A 20,567-nucleotide genomic window follows, 5' to 3' on the forward strand; every position below is an offset into this window, starting at 1 on the left:
CCAGTGCCATATTTTAAATAAACAATTTGTGCAGCAGCATTATTCCATGAAAATGAGGTTTGTTCAGCTGAATGACCTAAGGATGCCTAGGATCTCTGGCAAGATGCCTTATAAACTGAGGGTTTGTGGATTTCCCAGGACCAAGAAATTTGCCAAATCATAGCACAAATTTGTTTTTGGGGGAAAAAATGGGAAAAACGTGCTGCAGAAGAAAATGTATGTTTTTTTTCTGCAAATATCATCAACATAGGGTTTGCCGTGCTAAAATCACCAACTTTCAAGAGCAGGCATACTTGAATTAGAAAATCTGATTTTTCAACACAGTTTTGGTAGTGTACTGGGACATGGCCCATTATTCCTATTTTTTTGCTTTAAACCTCCTACCAATTATTGGTAGAACATGGTGTGACACCAATGGTGGATCCCGCAAATCTATACATTTGCGAAAAGTAGACAAAATTCAAAAGCCAGCAAGGGGTCATTTGTGTAAACCCTTCACATACCGTCACATCTGCTGGACCCTTCTGTCTGAGGGGATATATAGGGATTGTACATTCACCAAGAACCTGAGTTACCCAGAGTGAATAACTAGGCTGCACCTTGCAATGGTTTGTCATTGTGTCCGATTATATAGCAATTCATTTGGTAACATATATAGAATAAAAAATAGGTATCAAGGAAACCTGTGCATTTCTAAAATGGGCTCAAGACATATGGAGTTTTGAAGCAGTGGGTATTTAAGTATCTCTGAATTTGTGGGTATCCATACTAGCCTGTGAATTAGAGTGCATTTCTCATAATTACTTCTTTTTACACACTGTCTGACATTTGAAGTAGCAAATGCAGAGAAACCCAATTCTTAATTTTTATCAGGAGACAGAGGGGAACGCTGAGTGTCGATATTGTGTGTCAGCCCAGTGATCCCCCAACATTTCCACACAGACATGTGACTCCTCTGAGTGTCTTGTTTCCAGAAATGTCCTGGTTTGGTAGGTTTTCTTTGATAACCGCAGTTCCCGGGACCAAAAACACGGTGCCCCCCTCTTGCACAACCAGGTCGTGTTGTGATAATTTTGATGTGTCCTCAATATGTTTTGGGCCCTTCCCTGTCAAAGCCATTTGGCTCCAACTGCACAAGTGAGTTAGCATATTTATAAGGAGACTTGTGAAATGCTCAGTTGTAGGGAATTGTGCTGGCTTGGTGGTCCCATAATTTACCACATAAAAAGGTGAGGAAAATGTGATTTTTAATCTAAATTGGAGTTTGCAGGGGATTCTGGGTGCAAATCCATGGGGGATCCACCCACACCTCCCTGGGCTCCCCCAGGTGTCTGGTTTTCAGAGATGTCTGGGTTTTGTAGTTTCCCTAGATGGATGTCGAGACCAAAACTATGGGGGTCATTATGATGGCGGAAGGACCGCCAACTCCGGCCCGGAAGTGGCGGTCCTTTTGCCATCACCAAGTGTATTACCCACTGCCAAATTGGGATGGCGGTGGATATCGCGGTGGACACAAAGTCCGTCCACCGCTTCACCGCCAAAGGCAATCATACCAATTTGCCGTCCACCAAATTAGGATGTAGGTATAGGAAAGGCCTTTCCATAGTGGCAATGCTGCCATGGAAAGGCTGGTGGGTATAGGTTTGGGAGCCTGTTGCAGGCCTCCATTGTTTGGGAGGGGGTTTCGCTGCAAAGGGGTACCAATGGTACCGCCCTGCATTTCCATTCACCAAGTGGCAGGCCTATCGTGGTGCCTGCCACGTAGTGCAGGGAAATGCAGTGCAAACACTTTTAGCATTGCGTACAGTGCTGCAGCCAGCAGCACCGCCCACAATGTTTAAAACCCTGGATGCGCCCGTCAGTATGGCGGGTGCATCCTAATCACAGTGGTGGGGATGACGCAGGTCTGGCTAGCTCCGCAAACACCGCTACGATGGTGGGTGGACCTAGTCACCCACCATCGTAATCATCCCCTAAGTCTTTTTGTGATAGATCATTTTGATGCATCCACAATACATTTCAGGCCCATTTCTGTTGCGGACACTTGGCTCACCCACAAAAGTGACATAGCTTTTGTATGGGAGTACCTGGGGAGCACTGGGTGGTATGAAATTTGTGGTTTCTTTCTGATTCTGGAAAAATATGGCACAGAAAAGAAAATATCTGATTTTAGACACATTTTGAGGTTTGCAGAGCATTATTGAAAAGAAAACGTGTTGGAATCCATGAAAGGTACACCACCTGTACTTCCCTGGGTGTCTAGTTCCTAAAATATCTAGAGTTGGTAGATTTTTCCTAGAGATAATGAACACTTTTGCCGAGAAAGACAAATGTTACTGCACAACTATCTATTCCTCAAGTACACATACATACTGGTCTGATATGGCACAAGAGAGAGTGAAAGATTCAAAATGTATATTCTATTAACAAGATATTTCCCAAAAATGAAACACAATGTTTATAATTATATAAAAGTCAGAAACTTGAATCGATGACACAACAAGGCACCAGCCACTGTCTAGGCCATTCATGCCCCTTGCATACGCGACACACAAGACCAGTTACACTGCCAGATGTGGACCAAGCACATTACAACACTCACATCAACGGACAGCGCCAGTCAAGGGCCCATCACTTTTATATCCACACATGACTGACACAACAATCTCATCAGCTGGCAGCTAACTGAGAGTGTGGACTGGCATTTGACTAGTAGTGTGTGTAGTGACCAGCTGCAAGTCACTACTCACACACAGCATCCAAACACCAGTCTACACACATCACAAGCCAAAGGCCTGTCCAAGCACACCACCAGCCAAATGCCAATCCACGCACACTGCTAGCCAAGCCCCAGTTCTCACCTCCCGTCTTGAATACCGCAATGACTTGTACATTAACATCAATGTGGTATCACTGAATAAGCTCCAGGTGGTAGAGAACCCAGTGGCAAGACTGATCCTTAACATTCCTAAACATCGTCTGCCACGGAGAGGATTCGAACCGTGCACTGGCTCCCCATCTGGAAGTGCATTTCATTCAAGGTCCCGAGCATGGTAAAAAAAGTTTATTTCTAATTAAAGAGAGGGACCCAAAATACCAAAGGGGTAGGGTTCCAAAAGACAATCTGTCACAGAATAAAGTCCCCTTTGGAACAAATATAAGCAGTCAGACACACTTACACATAGCGCCTTACTAATTGGTACATTCTTCCAAATTTGAGCAATACTAAAAGATGAGCCGAAAATAGTCAGAAATCATAAAAAGTACACAATTTAATATTTAAAAAAAAAAACATTTACATTAAAAAAGGATAAACCATGTATCCTGATACAGTATATGCAGATAATGATCACACGGTGGGAACAAAAACAACACAATAGTTAAAAGATAAAACAGGGATACTATGATATAATTTCAGTAAATCATGTTCCAATTTTGTAATTTATATCTATCCAATTGGAAAAGTTGTACAATCCAATGATTTAGTGTATCCCAATACACAAGGGCATCGACGCGTTTCGATTTTGGCAAATTAAATTTCCAAGCCAACACCTTCATCAGGATAAAATTTTAAAATTCCCACAATATAAGAAACATCTCATAAAGTTGGTAGCCACAGGCCAGTTTAGGTCCTTCCAATATTATGTCACAAGGTAGGAAGTAAGTAAATACACAGCCCAGTGCTGTCGCAAGTGAGGACTTTGTTATATATTTCGTCTCTCGGTGCTTAGCAGATTGAATTTTTTGTAAAGTTGAAGACAGCTTGCCGTCTGTCTTAAAACATATGTGCATGGGTCGGCGTTGAGTTGATGCAAGCTTCTCTTTTTCGACGAAGCTAACGCCTAAAACGCGAGACCGCCAGCAGTCTGCGATCGCGTAGTGTGCCTTCCTTCTTGTGGGGTTCTGTTATCTGATTTCAGATAACAGAGAGCACTGTGTATTTAATCACTTCCTACCTTGTGACATAATATTGGAAGGACCTAAACTGGCCTGTGGCTACCAACTTTATGAGATGTTTCTTACATTGTGGGAATTTTAAAATTTCATCCTGATGAAGGTGTTGCGCTTGGAAATTTAATTTGCCAAAACCGAAACGCGTCGATGCCCTTGTGTATTGGGATACACTAAATCATTGGATTGTACAACTTTTCCAATTGGATAGATATAAATTACAAAATTGGAACATGATTTACTGAAATTATATCATCTTTTAACTATTGTGCTGTTTTTGTTCCCACCGTGTGATCATTATCTGCATATACTGTATCAGGATATATGGTTTATCCTTTTTTAATGTAAATGTTTTTTTTAAAAAAATATTAAATTGTGTACTTTTTATGATTTCTGACTATTTTCGCATCATCTTTTAGTATTGCTCAAATTTGGAAGAATGTACCAATTAGTAAGGCGCTATGTGTAAGTGTGTCTGACTGCTTATAATTGTTCCAAAGGGGACTTTATTCTGTGACAAAAAAAGGTTATGCACTGTAAAGGGTTATCGCCTTTGCTAAAAACCATGTTTCAACAGTACACTCCTGGGAGGAGCTTGAGATCATCCACTCAGAAAAAACTGGTCTCTCCCAGATTTTGCTGATCCAGATGGGGTGGCCGTTTCATCTCTGTAGCCGCCACCAAGCTTTGGAACTCGTTCCGCCCCTTCATTTCCAATGCATACTCCCTCTCGCTCTCCAAAATATTTCTGAAAATATGGCTTTCTTCTTAATTGCCCAATAGTGCTCCTCTCTTTGCTTTTGTCTGCTCAGCGCCTTGACACGTTCGGGTATAGTGCGCTTTACAAATAGCATCCTATCCATCCTATCCTTTCTGGTTACAGAGGATTGTGCCATAATTCCCTTAACAAATGCACACCAGTGTAGCAACTTATCTACTATGCTAAAAAGTCCTCTATCAAGTTTCCACACAATTTTCTCACTACATCCGAAAGTGGACAGACAACCAAGGGAGTTAATAGTGGAATCACTACCGGTGTACACCCTGAAATATCAGCCATATCCAGTACAACTGTCAGACAGAAATGCAACTTACTTGCATAATGTACCCTCTTGCTAGCAATGAATGCCTAAAAATCAAATGGCCCTTGAACTAGACCAAAGACGCAAGCTCAGCGATTTCTTTCTCTGGAGTATAGACCTATGAAATCCAAACTACAAAGAGATAAAGGACAGGTCAAATCTTAAAAAGACAGTCACAATCAGCATGATCTGTGGCAATGCTGAAGCATTATCAACAAAATGCAGCATCAAAGCAAAAGCAAATACCGATCATATCTAATGGTTGCTGGAAATATAGCTTTTGGCATCAAGGGACTTCCTTATCAAACACATCAAAAATGTAAACCAAACCCAAGAACTTCTTCAACTCATCCAGACTTGTGGGAGTCCACCAGCTAGCTCAAGAGTGGGACTTAAGTCTGACACTTGGCCCTCAAGTATGGTTCTGCATACTAATTAGTTTGATTAACAATCTCATCCAAAAATACATCATTCGTAAACAACTGAAAGAAGTTTATTGGAAAAAGGTTTTCAGTATTTACTATACATTTACCCTGAGAAACCAGTAAAGGCAAGCTACACAGGCTGCACAATGTGTGGGGACCTGGGGGGCAACCCAGAGTTCACACTCCCACTGGGAAGCCATTCAGACCGAGGCTGCAATCCAGATGCCTCTTGCCGAACTATCTGAGTATAAGTGTGGCCTCCTCTAAAAGAGGCACTTCCTCCTAACTGAGAGTGGTTTCATCATCAGATGATTCCTCTTGGACAAAAAAATCATTGTCCGAATACTGGACTTCCTCTTCTGCCTCAGGTGCAGAGTCAATCTCATAATGATGGTGGAAGGAAGACACGAAAAAAATTGTAACAACCTGCTGTGCAGAAACCCAGAGCTTAGACATTATCCTTACTAGCAAAAGGAACTGTGCAAAATAACCAATGAGGTGTAGCTTTGTCAAGTACAACTACTGGTGCGCTGAAATGAAAAGTCAATCAATTCAAAGCACACAAAGACCTATATATTGTGAAACATTACCACTCACTTGCCAGGGACAGCTCGACTCATCTGGGTCTACTCTGCACAAACAGCAAGTACCAACAATTACAAAGGAAACCCACATATAAGACAAGGAGAATTTGAAACACAATAAAATGAAAGCTAAAAATGCTGCTATTTTTACATTTAGAAAAATCACATTCATGCAGGGACATGATACTCATTTAGAGTAAACAGTACAAAAAGAGTTTTCTTACCAAACACATGCAACTACACAAACTGCAGATCTACCAGTGCCAAAACCGCTAGCAGAAGTCGCAGAAAATGAAATCAAAAGATTTGAACTAGATTAAAAAGGAGAAATAAAACATTACGATCAAAAATGCAAATGTTGACAAAAATATAAAACAGTTAGCATTATAAAGCCTATCTCTACTCATCACCATCCAAATGCCAACCACACACAATGCCAGCAGGAAGCCAGTTGGCATTCACAGTGAGCAAAATTCCTAGTTCAAACACACCACTAGCCAAACACCAGTGCACACACACCACCAGTCCAGCACTAGTCCACATTCACCACCAGACAAGAGCCAATTTACGCACACTGCCATTCTACACACACTGCCAGCCAAGCATTAGCCCACACAGATCATGAACATGCAGACCGTCAGCTGAAATCCATTTTACACACACACATTTTCCCTGGTGTCTTGTCATTTCTGTCCCTATTTGGGGCCTAGAAATATGACCAATCTACCTTCAAGGGGGGTTAAAAACAGCCAAAATATATTCCCCAAAAAAGGAGAGTGACCCTTGCCAAAGGGGCTGCTCTCCGTCATATACATAAATAAAATCCCTAGTAATTTATGGCTATATACCCGGACAGATGGGTCTAAAAATTAGGCGATCTGCCACCACGGGATGCAGAACATTGCCAAAATATTGTTCTAATAAAGGAGAGCCACCCTTGTTCAAGGGGCTGCTCCCTAACATATAACTGTACAAATCCCTGGTGTCTTGTGGCTTTATGCTTCCTATGAGGACAGAGGGTTCTACAGATATGGCTGATCTGCGTCTAGGGGGCAGAAAATGGCACAAACATTTCCCCAATAAAGGGGTGCAAACTCTTGCAAAAAAAGCCACACCCCAACATATAAAAAACACAATCCCTGGCGTCTAGTGAAGGTCCGCCCCGCTAGATGGCAGATTGTCCTAAAACCGGTTGATCCAGCCTCTGGAGGGGTCAAAGAAAAAGAAATGACCACTGGAGAGATCCTTACCCCGTAATCATCATAACAAAGTTATCTAGAACAGATTGTGAAATTATCAGAAATTGGACTTCCCCCTTTCTTGCTAATGCCAAGAATTCAGAAAAAATAAAGGCATAAGACACCACATATCATTGTAGAGAGATTCAACTGGTCATAGGACTGATGGGAAATACTGAGGCTTCATCCACTATTGAAATAGCTGAATACAGGTTAATAGGATTGCAGAAATCCTTATAAACTGTTCCATTCAAAAGGCAAGGATACAATGGTATTAGAGATACTACAACAGAATGAGTCCTCTACCAGGTGTAAAGTGGATATTGAACAATAGATATTTTTCAAGCGTATTAGCGACTAGGTGGTGTGAGATGCAAATTTAAGAAGAATTTCATTTTATAGCAAATGTCTGCTGTATCATACATAAATTGCATAAATTCTACCCAGAGGTTGAGCCAAAATGTTTTAGATGTGACAATAGGACAGGGGACTGGCTCCATATAACATTTACTTGCAGTCACAGAAGGGAATTTTGGGTAGATATTTTCTCAGAAAGCAGTTCGAAAATTGGGGTTAATATCCCACCAGATGCACATGGAGCCCTGTTTGGTATAGTAGCCCAGGTAGGAGACTTATCTATTAGACAGAAAGAGTTAATTTATATCTCCTTGCTGGTGGCAGATCACTGATCCAAGCTAATTTTAAACTTAGTCCCCGACTTTTCCCAGGGGATGAAACATTTGCAAAAATGATACACAAATAAATTGTTGTAGTTAAAATGTACAGGGTCCCTCCAAAAAATAGTTACAATTTTTGAATTTTACGTCGAAATAAATACATGGGGGGTTGCTGATATGCCTAAACAATGGTCATAACATGTCCCATGAAACCTTTTATAAGACGTGCCCCTCGAAACAATCAACCAAAAAATCCCTGGTGGTCCATTGGTGTAGATTCTGCTGTACAATCGCAGCCCCACCCTCGATCGTGGAGCAGGAATTCACTCTAAACAAGCACAGGAGGAAAGGAAAAACCTCTAATGTGTCATCTCCCTGGATGTGCTGGAAACGAATGGCTTACAGCACATCCCTGGCTGCATCTAATGATGTTGGCACACCGTGAGCACGCCAATGTCATCAGATTGCCGGTGGTGGGGTAATTTGGGCTGCAGCTGAAAATCTTACCCTGCCATCCATGGTCAAAGGTGAAAAAGGGAGGCGCCAGCGCTTCCCCCATTGGTATGTGTAAGGGCGGAATGGTTCCATGCTCAGCACATGCTCAGCTTGGCTGCGGACGGAACCGTTCTGTCCTCAGGATGTAAGGGGATAAAAAAGAATAAATATATCCCTACAAAAAGCTGTAAATAGGCAATGGCACACAACAAAAGAAAAACATACTTAGATAAACAAGATCATGTATGCAACTGATATTTTAAACCTGCCATATGACGTTCTCTACATAAGCCACAACTTGGGCCCCTATTACAAGTAGCACCGTACAGGAATGTTTGGGAGTTTTCACCTGTAAACATTGGTACCATGCAGCAATGCCTCTCCAATATTGTGGGGCTAATTCCAACTGCAAATTCTGCTCTATCCTACATGTAACCTGGACCTGAGCATTAAAAAGCCTGCCAACAGCCATTTGTAGAAAATGAGCAACTATTGCATCTGTGTGTTACGCCTGGGCTTGTGATCTCTGTTTGGAGGCTGCTACTTGCAGCTAGTGCGCTGCTTCCATTTTAAATTGAACTTTTGTTTTTAATGTGTGATTTAAACATGCTAATTTTGCACTCATACATTTGCAGTAACTTTCCCTCACTGACCCACGGTGCCCGTCTGTAAGAGCGGGCCCGCCTACACCTGGGTCAGCGTTCTAGTCCTCCCGCAAATCTAGATGTTAAAAACCACGCTGGCGTGAACGCGCAGTGTGTGTTACGCTGGGGCTTATGAGCTCTGTTTGATGGCTGCTACTTGCTGCTAGTGCACTGATTCTATTTTAAATTTAACTTTGGTTTTTAATGTGTGTTTTAAACTTGCTTCTTTTGCACTCATACATTTGTAGTAACTTTCCCTCACCGACCCGCTGTGCCCGTCTGTAAGAGCGGGCCGCCTACACCTAGGTCAGCATTCTAGTCATCCCGCCCATCTAGACGTTAAAAACCACACTGGCGTGAATGCGCAGCGGGCGTTCGCAGCGGTGCACCGATGGCGCGCCAAAGGCACGCCGAAGGCCAGCCCATCTGCGTCTGTTGCCTCCCGGAGCGCACTAAGTGCCAGGACCACTGGTTGTTTCAGAATCCAACTATATTCCAGACATGCACTGTTGAAGCTTTGTGGTGACAGTTGCAGAAACTGTGATATATTTAGTATGGAAGGTAAAAGGGGAACATCCATCTGCACAAACTGCTCCTACCGGTTGAAGGTGGGATCTGACAACAACATTATGCAGACTGGGGGGGAAGTTGGGGGAACTGGGGGGGAGAGTTGGGCTGAATCTCTGGTGAGGATACAAGAACCACCCACCTCTAGAAATCAAGGGCCAATGACAGGCTCTGCGGTTACAGGGGAAAACAGCCTTCACTGCATACTCTTTAATACACGCTCTGTTGTTAAGCATAAATATGAACTAGAAATGTTATTGAAGTCCCACAATCCAGACATAGTGGAGCAATGACACTTCCCCGACTGGAATAGTGCCTTGCCACCTGGTTATGCAATATGTAACCAAGATAGGCAAGAAAATAAGGGGGGGGGGCATAGCAATCATGTATAGAGACTTTTTGAAGGTACAAGTGGAACCTGTGGGGGACTTTCCGGCTGAAGCAATGCGTTTTTGTGCCAGGCTCAAGGATTCTTTCAATTTTCAGGGCCTACTGGTGTATTGTCCGCCGGGCCCCAGGGCTGCTTTTTTACTGGCTCGCCAGTTTCACAATACTTGGAGACATCAACTACCATTTGGAGTTTAGTACAAATTCTGAGACAGCCAGACTCGTTGGCGGCGTATGGCCTTAGTGGCTAGTGCCTGAGCCTTCACATCGGGCTGGACACACCCTGGATGTGCTTTTTTCTAACAACCCTGACATTATATTGGCTAGACTTGAATCACTCCCTTGGACGGACCATAAGGCAGTTTTCTTTGAGGCCAGGGTCAGGGCTCCCAAGAAGTGTCCCCTTTTTAAAGCATCTAGGGTCACGTTCCAACGTTGGAACAAGGTAAAAGGCAAGGACCTAGAAAATGCTCTCAATTATTCCCCTCCGATACTAGATAGTAACAACGAGGTGGCAACCTCCCAGTTTAATGAATGGATCCAGAAGGCGGCCAACTGCGTTTCCCCAGAACATACTGGAGTGGCTAAAAGACGTCAGCTGGTAAGACCCTGGTATTGCCCTGAACTTAAAGTGCTAAAGGTGGAATGCCGAAGGTTTGAGCGCCTCTGGAGAGTAGAGTATAACAAGAAGAGCAAAGATGCATACAAGGAGGCTATTCTTGAAGCAAAATTAAATATTTTACGGCAAAGATTCAAGAGGCAGGAAACTTGGTCAAAGAACTTTTTAAATCAGTTACACTTTTAGCTAAACCACAGCAGACTAATGCGTTTAAACCTGACCAGGCTTTTTGTAATCAGCTTCCTACCTTCTTTCAGAACAAGGTGCAAGTGATATATAATAGTCTTGTCAATCCATCAAATATCCCGGCAGATAACAATCAATCTCCCTCTGTGGTGGAGACAGTGCAGTCCAGGTTAACTTGTTTTAAATCACTTTCAGTAGATTATGTAATGAATCTCCTTAATCTCACCTAATGACCCCTACCTTCCTGCTATTATGCACCTGGCCGCTGAGAAGATCAGCAAGACACTTACCCCCTTGATTATCAAGTTCCGGTATCGGGGATCTACCCTGCGGCCTGGAAGATCGTGTGCATTAGGCTAATCCTGAAGAAAACAATATTAGAGCCCACTGAGTACGAAAACTATCGTCCAATCCCCGGCCTACCCTTTGCAGCTAAGGTTCTCAAAAAGTCGGTCAATAAGACACTGACCAATTATTTAGTGAGCAATAGGCTACTAGATACTACTCTACATGGTTTTCGACCAATACACTCTACTGAGTCTGCTTTGATCGTGGCCTCAGAGGGGATCCGGAGAGTAGTGGACGGGGGGGGCATGGCGACTCTCGTTCTTCTCGATCTGTTGGCCACATTCGACACTGTGAATCACACGGTGTTGGTGCGGCGACTACGGTAGGAAGGAATTGGGGATTCAGCCCTGGCTCGCCTTTCCTCCTTTTTAGAGGACAGGAAACAGAGACTGAGCTGGGAGGGCTTACAATCTGACAGCTTCAATCTGCCCTGTGGGCTCTGTCCCCGACGTTGTTTAACGTCTATGTGAAGCCACTGTCAAGACTTGTCAGGAAACATGGTTTTACATGTGTGTCGTACGCCGACAATTCACAACTGGTGATATCCCTGTCAGATAGGCATGAGATAACTGCTGCCAGTTTTCACATTTATCTAAAGGACATCATGAACTGGATGAGCCTAAGTTTCTTCAAGATCAACAATAAAAAAACTGAAGTGATAGAGTTCGGCAATGGAATATCACTAATGAACAATTCCTGGTGGCCGCCGGAGGCTGGGGAATGTCCTCGCCCTGTCAGGAAGGTCAGGAACTTGGAGTCATTTTTTAGGACAAACTCAATATGTCCACACAGGTTAACACTCTAATGTCTGCCAGCTTCTTTCTGTTAAAGACCCTCTGCAAGAGTTTTCCTTTTATCCCCCCAAATTACAGAAGACTGTAATGGCTGCCCTCTTTCTATCCAAATTGGACTATTGTAACGCACTGTTGCTGGGTAACAATAAAAACCAGATAAGAAAACTGCAATGACTAAACGAATAATTTTAAACCTCCCTAAGGGCCGTTCTACGTCACAGGGAATAAGGGCGCTACACTGGCTCCCCATCCAGCAGCGAATCGAACTTAAGGCGCTCTGCTTGGTGCACAAGGCATGATATGGAGGGGGTTTAGATGATAGCCAGGAAATGTTCAGGCTTTACACCCTTTCGCGAAACCTTCGATCTGCCAGTCTGGGCCTGACCTGTACCAAGTTTCTTAAGGCCAGATGGGAGGGTAGGTCTCTGTCCAAGTGTGCAGCAACATTGTAGAATAAACTGCCAGTAGCTCTGAGACTGCAACCTAATCTATTACTTTTCCAGAAAGCTCTGAAAACTCAGTTGTTCACACCCGAGTAGTTCTAGCTTAGTCTCTGCCCTTGTGTACACAAATCAGCGCCAAGACGCATCGGCATTCAAGAGCTTTATAAGCCCCATATCATCATCATCATCATCATCGCCATCATCATCTGTCCTCTCAACTGAAGCAATGACACTCTATGATAAAAGGACACTGTAAGCCTTTGTTATTTGGTTATCTAGTTTCTACTTCTTGAAGTATTTATAAAGTGCTCTGTTACCCATCTAGGGTCAAGTTTACGCTAATAAAACTAAAATAAATATTTTGAAGAACCTTAGGTTGGCATGCGCAGCAGACAGGTAACCAGTGCTAAACTAGGTTCCACATCATATTTGTACCAAATTACAATGTCACAAAGATGTGGTGAAATTGTACATATTGATTTGGTTTATGGCTTGCAATTCAGGGTTTGGCATCATAAATTTCACAGAAAGTGCATTTATTATAGGGGAATAGATAGACTACTCCAACATTAGAATAACTGCTGAAAAATGTGATTTGGGGACGTGGGCCGGGTTGTTATTCTGTCTCGTCTATTGAAAACTGTTGAAGTATATAATCCTTCAAATATTGGGGAAGGTGCACAAATTGGAAAAGTCTCAGATTTACTATTGTAACTTCAATACCACAAAACATTTGGGAAAATGCAACAGTTTGGTCCCGATTTACTATACTAACTCCATTCTAATAAACCTTGAGGGTAGGGCATTTTTTTAAAAGGGTGTTAGATTAACTACTACAGCTCCAGACCCACAAACATTGGGAAAGCTGTAGAGATTGGGGGGAGAGGAGTTCAGAACACCACATTCACATTGAAGAAAGGTTAGAAATTGGGAAGGGTGCAGATTTACCATTCTAACTGCAGTTCAACAAATATTAGGAAACTTACAGTTATTGAAGAAAAGTCAGGTTTACTAATATACTTACAGACTCACAATCACAGGTCGAAATGCATACATTATGTTTAGTAAGGGGGCAGAATTAATATTCTGAAGTCAATCATACAAACATGTGAAATGTGTATAAATTAGAGGATGGGTCAGAGTTACTGTTTAACTTCAACCCCACAAAAACTGGAAGAAATGCTGTCAATAGAGGGTGTCCCCTCATTTGCATGGGGGCATGGCCCATGCAAATGAGGGAATCCCTTTGCCTCTCCACCTACGACGTATTACCAATGTGGGCACAGTGGCAACCATGTCCTTAGGAGGCGCAGCGTAAGTGCACCACAAAAAGACTGCACTGTCAGAGCACCCCACAGAGGGCATCCCTCCCAGGGGATGAAAGAGGCCTTCCCACAAATATTGGCTAATGTCTGGATCTGCTTTTCTAAATATAGTCCCATAAACAATGTGGCAAGGCCATAAGTCAGCAGGACAGCAATTGCTATTCTAAAACTATTTATACAAACATTGGAAAAGTGCAGCATTAAAAAATACCAACAAAAATAAAACATTAAAAAAAACATAAAAATGAAGAACATAAGGACCAGATGTACACAGCCAGTTAGCACTTATAAAGACTGTGATACTCTAAATAACAGTAAAGGTGACTACTAAATAGCTTGTAAAAATGCACTCAACCTATTTTGCACTACTATAACTTGTTACATTATTATCATAAAGTGGTTTAAGAAACACATTACTAATTGCAATTTAGAACGGGCTAGATTAAGATGTCCCTTCTAAATTTAGATTCCCAATGCTACAAATCCGAGGTTTGAGACTGTAGTTCCGGTCGCAAACCATTAATGGTAATCCCTTCACAAATTCATCTAGGGAATAAAAAAAATTATTTTGAATTGGGCAGTTGTCCAGGAGACATTTACAAACTGTTTAGAAATGTATTCCCTTGGAGAAAAAGTATAGGCTTTTAAAATGAAGATGTACTTGCTTAAAATGTGATCACAGACATGGTGGTCTGCTCATGCAGCAGGCAAATATCTCTGGGATGGCATCCAATCTAAGTAAGTCCCAGTTTTTGACCAACCTCATGAATATAGGTGAGGTTTTTCGAATTATGATCCACACAGGATGGTGATTTTGCAAACCAGAATATTACTATATTGGTTCCCCAAATATTTTTTATTTGAAAAAAGTCATTACACAATTTGCAGACACATACTTTCCAATTGATATCTTACTTCATCTGGTCATATATTATTTAATTTTGGTCAAACATTAAAATACTACCCACTCAACGTCCTAATAAATAAAATAAGTATAGTGGGTACATGCCAAAATATATGAGATACAAAATGTATAAACACATTTGGTATATATTTTCCTCACAGTAAAGATGATTTCATTATTTTTGAATTATAAATTTCCTTTAAGCACATATGAGTTACTTTTCAAAATCTCCCCATAAAATACCACTAAAATTGTAAAATAAACATAAAAGTGTTACAAAGCAAATATATGACACACACTTAAAAAAAACTATGGGATTCAGACGTTATCCCCTTCACTGTCAGGCCTTCATACCCTGAACCCTTGCTAAGCCTTTTTTAGGGCAATTTGGGGTAGTTCCCTGTAGGCCCCTGTAACGTTTTGTTGTGAAAGCAAAAATGGATCCTGGAAAACTATACATTTCTGAAAAGTAGAAAAAATTCTAAATTCAGCAAATTCAACATTTGTATACATCCTTCAAGGTTTTCATAAAGAAACTGACAGTTGAAAATAAAAGGAAATGTAATTAAGTTGGAAAATCTGCCATTGGTGCAAATGTTTTCACCTGTAACTTCTTCTAAGTATAGCAGAATTTTTTAAAGCAATATACCGTATAACCATTGGACCCTTTTGTTGTGGAGTTATCTGGGTCTTGCAGGTTCACCAAAAACACAGGGTACTCAGAGCCAATATCAGAGTTGCATTTGCAATGGTTTTTCATTGTGTACCTGGTATTTAATTTAGTTAAATATAAAGTGAAAGATAGATATCAGGTAAACCTATATAATTATGAAATGGGAACAAAATACAGAGTTCAGAAGCAGTGGTTATTTTCACATTTCCAAAATTGGGGGTACCCATACACGCATGAGAATTATAGGACATTTTTCAAAATGATTTTTTTTTTACACATTGTATTACATTTGGATCGCAGAAATGCAAAGACTACTATACTATTCTGTGTTCCCCTAAGTCTCCTTTTAGAAATGGTACCTCACTTGTTTGGGGAGGCCCAAAACGCAACGTGGACACATCACATTTTTCCAGTGAATATGTACCCTTTTTTTGCAATGTGGATAGCTGTTGAGTTTGCACCCTAGGAAACCTATACATTTTTAAAACTAGACACCCTGAGGAATCCAGGATGTGGTGACTTGTGTGGCCCGGAATCCCTTGCAAACCTCATACTTTATCAAAGAAAACATTTTCCTCACATTTCTGTGATGAAAATTTCTGGAACCTGTGGAGAACCACAAATTTTTACCCACTCAGAAATTCCCTAAGTCTCCAGATAAAAATGGTACCTAACTTGTGTGGGTGGGTCTAGTGTCTGTGATAGGAAACAGCCCGAAAATCAAAGCAACACAGACTTGTCACATTTTTCCACTGAAAACTGGCCCTCTTCTTTGCAATGCGCCTAGCTGTGGAGTGTAGACCTTAGCTCTGCCAGCATCTAAGGAATCCTAGAAAACCTATACATTTTTAAAAACTAGACACCCAGGGAAATCAAGGATAGGGTGACTTTTGTGGCTTTCAGCAGGTTTCCAAAAAACCTCAAACTTTGTGAAACAAACACATTTTCCTCACATTTCTGTGATGGAAAGTTTTGGAATCTGCTTGGATCCATAAACTAACGTACTAACTTGGTCCAGTAAGGCTAGCACACACTTGCATCCTCAACTCTAGATAAGGGGGTACCACAGGGATCAATCTTGAGCCCCATTCTATTTAATGTATATATGCGCCCTGGCATGACTCATAGGATCCTCTGATTTTTAAAACATTTCCTACGCTGATGACACACAACAGATCATCACCATGGACCATGTCCCTATTCTGACCAAAGCAAGATTTAAACAATGCCTACTGTCAGTAGCCACATGGATATCCAACAACTGTCTTCAACTGAACACAATTATATCGGAGGCACATGCAGCCTGATATTTGGACTGGTGGCCATCAGAGCTGGGCCCTCCACCTACTCCCAACAAATATGCAAGGAACTTAGGAATATTGATGACGACAAGCTTACTATGAGTGAGCATGTCAAAACAGTCACTGGAACCAGTTTTGGCATCATGTGAACCCTTAAAAAGATCTTTCAATGGACTCCTTTCCATGCTAGTAAGACTCTGGTACAAGCACTGATAATGAGTCAACTAGACTAGTGCAATGCCGTTCCGGTGGGTAGTAATTAAGGCCTCCTTGCCAGGTTGCAGGTGGTGCAGAACTCAGCTGCTCGCCTGATCCTGAATCATCCCCCCGCTTCCCATAGGAGCCCTCTCTCCACTCCCTTCACTGGCTCCTGATTAAAAAGTGCCCTTTCAAACCTCTCTGCCTTTTGTTTAAGACCCTGCTTGGGAAGGGTCTACTCTACCTTGGGCCGAAATTGCGATTATATATCCCAGCACGTCAGCTTAGGTCGAGTGATCTATTACTTCTATGCCCCAAACGTATTAGAAGAACTAGGTTTGGAAGCCACACCTTTTCATTTCTGGCCCCATCACTAAAATTGTCTACCTTAATCCATTTGAGCATGCTCAGACTTCACCACATTAAAAGAACTATTGAAAACATGACTAGTCTGCTCCCACACTGCAAAGGAGCTTAGAGATCCCTTTGGGGATGATTTGTGAACCTAACAAGTGGAATAAATAAATAAATAAATAAAAGCTGGTCAGTAAAATGGCCTAATGTTTATTTGCATGAAATGATGATGTCAAATTATAGAATCCCACATTTTTTCCAACACTGTAGGATAGCATGGAGCTACAGAATTGATGTGCAGGTGTGTCTAAAAATCGCGGTGGATATTCTTTGATGTTTTCACATAAAGGGGATGAATTCACAAAATGAGGAAGGAGAAAGCAACTCTCATTCTAAGTTTATTCCCTGATGGAGTAAATGATAATGAAGACGAAATCTAACATACAGATTGTTTTAATATAAACGCTATATGATAAGTAGCAAAATCTGGGAAATTTACTCCCTCCTCTGTTTTAGGGCATGTTGGACCTAGATTACCCAAGCCTACATATGGTAGCTTGGCACAGTAGTGGTCTACAGCTAACTCAAGGCGTTGGCTAAGTACTTACAAGTCTCACCCACAGTAACGCAGTGATGAACCACTAAAATAAAGACGCAACACCTCTGTTTGGAAAAATACCGTTACCTTTATAAAAATAATATGTCTCTTTGGATTTAAGTTATACAAGATGCAATATTAGTTTCTTTCAGGAGTCAACATTACACTTTTACTTTAAGAAATTACTTTTCACTCCTCCTGCTGTGGAAAAAGGGCAATAAACCACATTCTTTTGTCAATGGTACAGTAAAACATAAGGGTAACTCTTTGGTTGATTAAGAGAATCTCATTAGCTTCACACTCTGTAAGGTTACTTCACATTAACATACAATGACACATTACTCCATCAATGAATCTACTGAAAAGAAGAGCAGACTGATAGTGCAATATGTTTTTACAGGTTCATTAATAGGTACTTTACCCCACAGCTCTTAAGCACTGCTCAACTCAACAGCAAGACCTGAATGTAGATGTTCACTGTATAACCCACCAGTTATGTGCTAAAAGGGAAGACACAATGATATTAGTAAGGTTCCTCTCCCTCTGATTGACAGGCACACCTAGCTGATAGAGAATCTACTTCTTCACTTATCACTACTCTGTAGGGGATTTTACCCAGGAACCCTGTGGTTCCCTGCACCACTTCCACCTTTCTTCTCTGAGTCAGATACTGGATCAGTTTTACTCTATGATGTTCAGTTCGCTAACTCGCTTTCCTCGAGTCTGTTTCCCCTGGACAAGACAGTCACTCGCGTGGGTTGTAGCCCCACTGTCCTGCTTCAGTCACCTGGCTCTGCCGCCTCCCGTTCCCACACTACCCGGCTTACTTGTGAGGTTGGGGGCGTGTCGCGGGTGTTTCCTCCACACGCGCTGGAGCCCGGTAACAGACGGCTGAAGGGGGAAGGCAGGGAAGGCTTTCCCCGGCCCAGGGCTCCCTACCGCGTCGTCCGCTGTGGCGCTTCTGCCTCCTCTGAGGGGATCGTCCTCCTGGCGCTCCGGCGCGGCGCTCCTCAGCTGGCGCGATGACTTCCCTTCCACTGGCACTACTCGGCGGAGCATGCACGGAAGCGCTCGTTCCTCTTCCGTCTCGGCGCACCTGCTCCCAGGAAGGACGCTAATCTCCACAGGGACGCTGCTTGGTCTCTTCTGGGCCTGCTCGATCCTAGGCCCCTCCTGCTTCGCAGAAGCGTTCACTCGCCGGTCATGCGCGGAAGCGCCTACCTCTTCGTGTGACGCGGCCGGTGCCCCCGGGGTCCCGACGCCGATCGGTGCAGCGCCACTGCTTCTCCTCAGGCACCTCTCACTCCGGCTCCACAGGAAGGATGTGCACACACGGCGTCCTCGCCCTTCAGGGCGCTAAGGTGCCACAGACGCCCACCTTCACCACAACTACTCCACAACACCGGTGAGCACAGCGCTGGGTATTGACAGGCAGGAATACCCCCAATTAAGGGTGCTCTGAGTGGTTTTACTGGGGCGCTGTGAGAAAAGGTTCTTCTTCCTCCAGTAACTCGATTTCCTTGACAGTAGTTGTTGTCTTGAGAGAGGGATCGGTCAAAGGTTGAAGGGGGAACAATCCTCTGAAGTAACTGTCAGCCTCAGTGACAAACTAGCTGCTCTCAGTGTGTCCACCTCCTCTCACCACTGCCTCACTCCTCTACTCTGGGGTCAGCACAAAATGGCTGCTGGTCACTGGCCTTATATAGGGTGGCCTGAGACCTGCAGAAGTCTCTAGTTAGTTCCAGAAGGTTCCCTAATGTTACCCTATGGACCTGTCCTCCAGTAGTGTCCGTTATGGCAGTTGGTGGACACCATTTTAGATCTCTGGAGATCCCTAGATTTTCAAGGGGGATTACTAGGCCTCACAAGTATGAGGGAAGAATGGAAAGGGGCGACCAACTCGGTCCCCCCGAACGTATGGCAGAGTGCCTCGATCCCCCCGGGAAGCCATTTTTGGGCGGGAGGCGCGTCTCGGCTGGTATGCCCGAAGCGGCGTAGCTGGGGCGCGCCCGTTCCTGCCCTAGAGTGGGCTGGCCTAGACACTGACGCAGCCAGCCACGCCCTCGGGGCAGGCAGGGGCGGGTATACGCCCGCCCTGAAGACGGATAAAAAGGGACGCAAGACCAGAAGACATCCTCTTGTTCTTGTGCTCTGAAGCTGCACCTCCTCGCTACACGTGAGCTCGGGACAGAACGAAGAGCCAATTTTGAGCGTTTTGATCTTTCTTTTTGTCTTCCAGATACTTTGTCGGAGAGATGCCCAAGAAAGGCTCAAAGGGAATGACGACTGACCAGATGGTTCGGGTCCTCGTAAAAGAGATGTCCGAGATAAAGAAGCGGTTGGCGGAGCGAGACGGGGAGGAGGGATCGGGGCGTCCATCGGCTGGGGCAGTTCCTGGAGGGAAGCCCAAGAGGCCAAAAAGGGGACCAGCCGGGGGAGACGTCCCGGTTCCCAGTGCCCCGCTCGAGGCGCCAGCCCCGGTACCGAGGGAGGGGAATCCAATTCCGACATCCGCCGAGGAGATGCCTCCCGAGTTGGCGGCACAGCTAGCAGCGTGGTTGGGCGACAGTAGCGAGGGCGCCACGGCTGCCGAGGCACAAGCGCTGATGAAACAGTTACGTGAGAAACGAGATGCAGCCAAGGTGCCCGTGCCGGCTGGGGGGATAGACAAGCCACGAGTGGCGGAAGCAGCGTCCGGTGCAGGTAAGCGGCCATTGCCGATCGCGAGGGATGAGTCAGCACCCTCCCGTAGAGAAAAATTGGGGCAACATGTT

The sequence above is a fragment of the Lissotriton vulgaris genome, chromosome 1_2, assembly GCF_964263255.1.
Source record: "Lissotriton vulgaris chromosome 1_2, aLisVul1.2, whole genome shotgun sequence".
NCBI lineage: Eukaryota > Metazoa > Chordata > Amphibia > Caudata > Salamandridae > Lissotriton > Lissotriton vulgaris.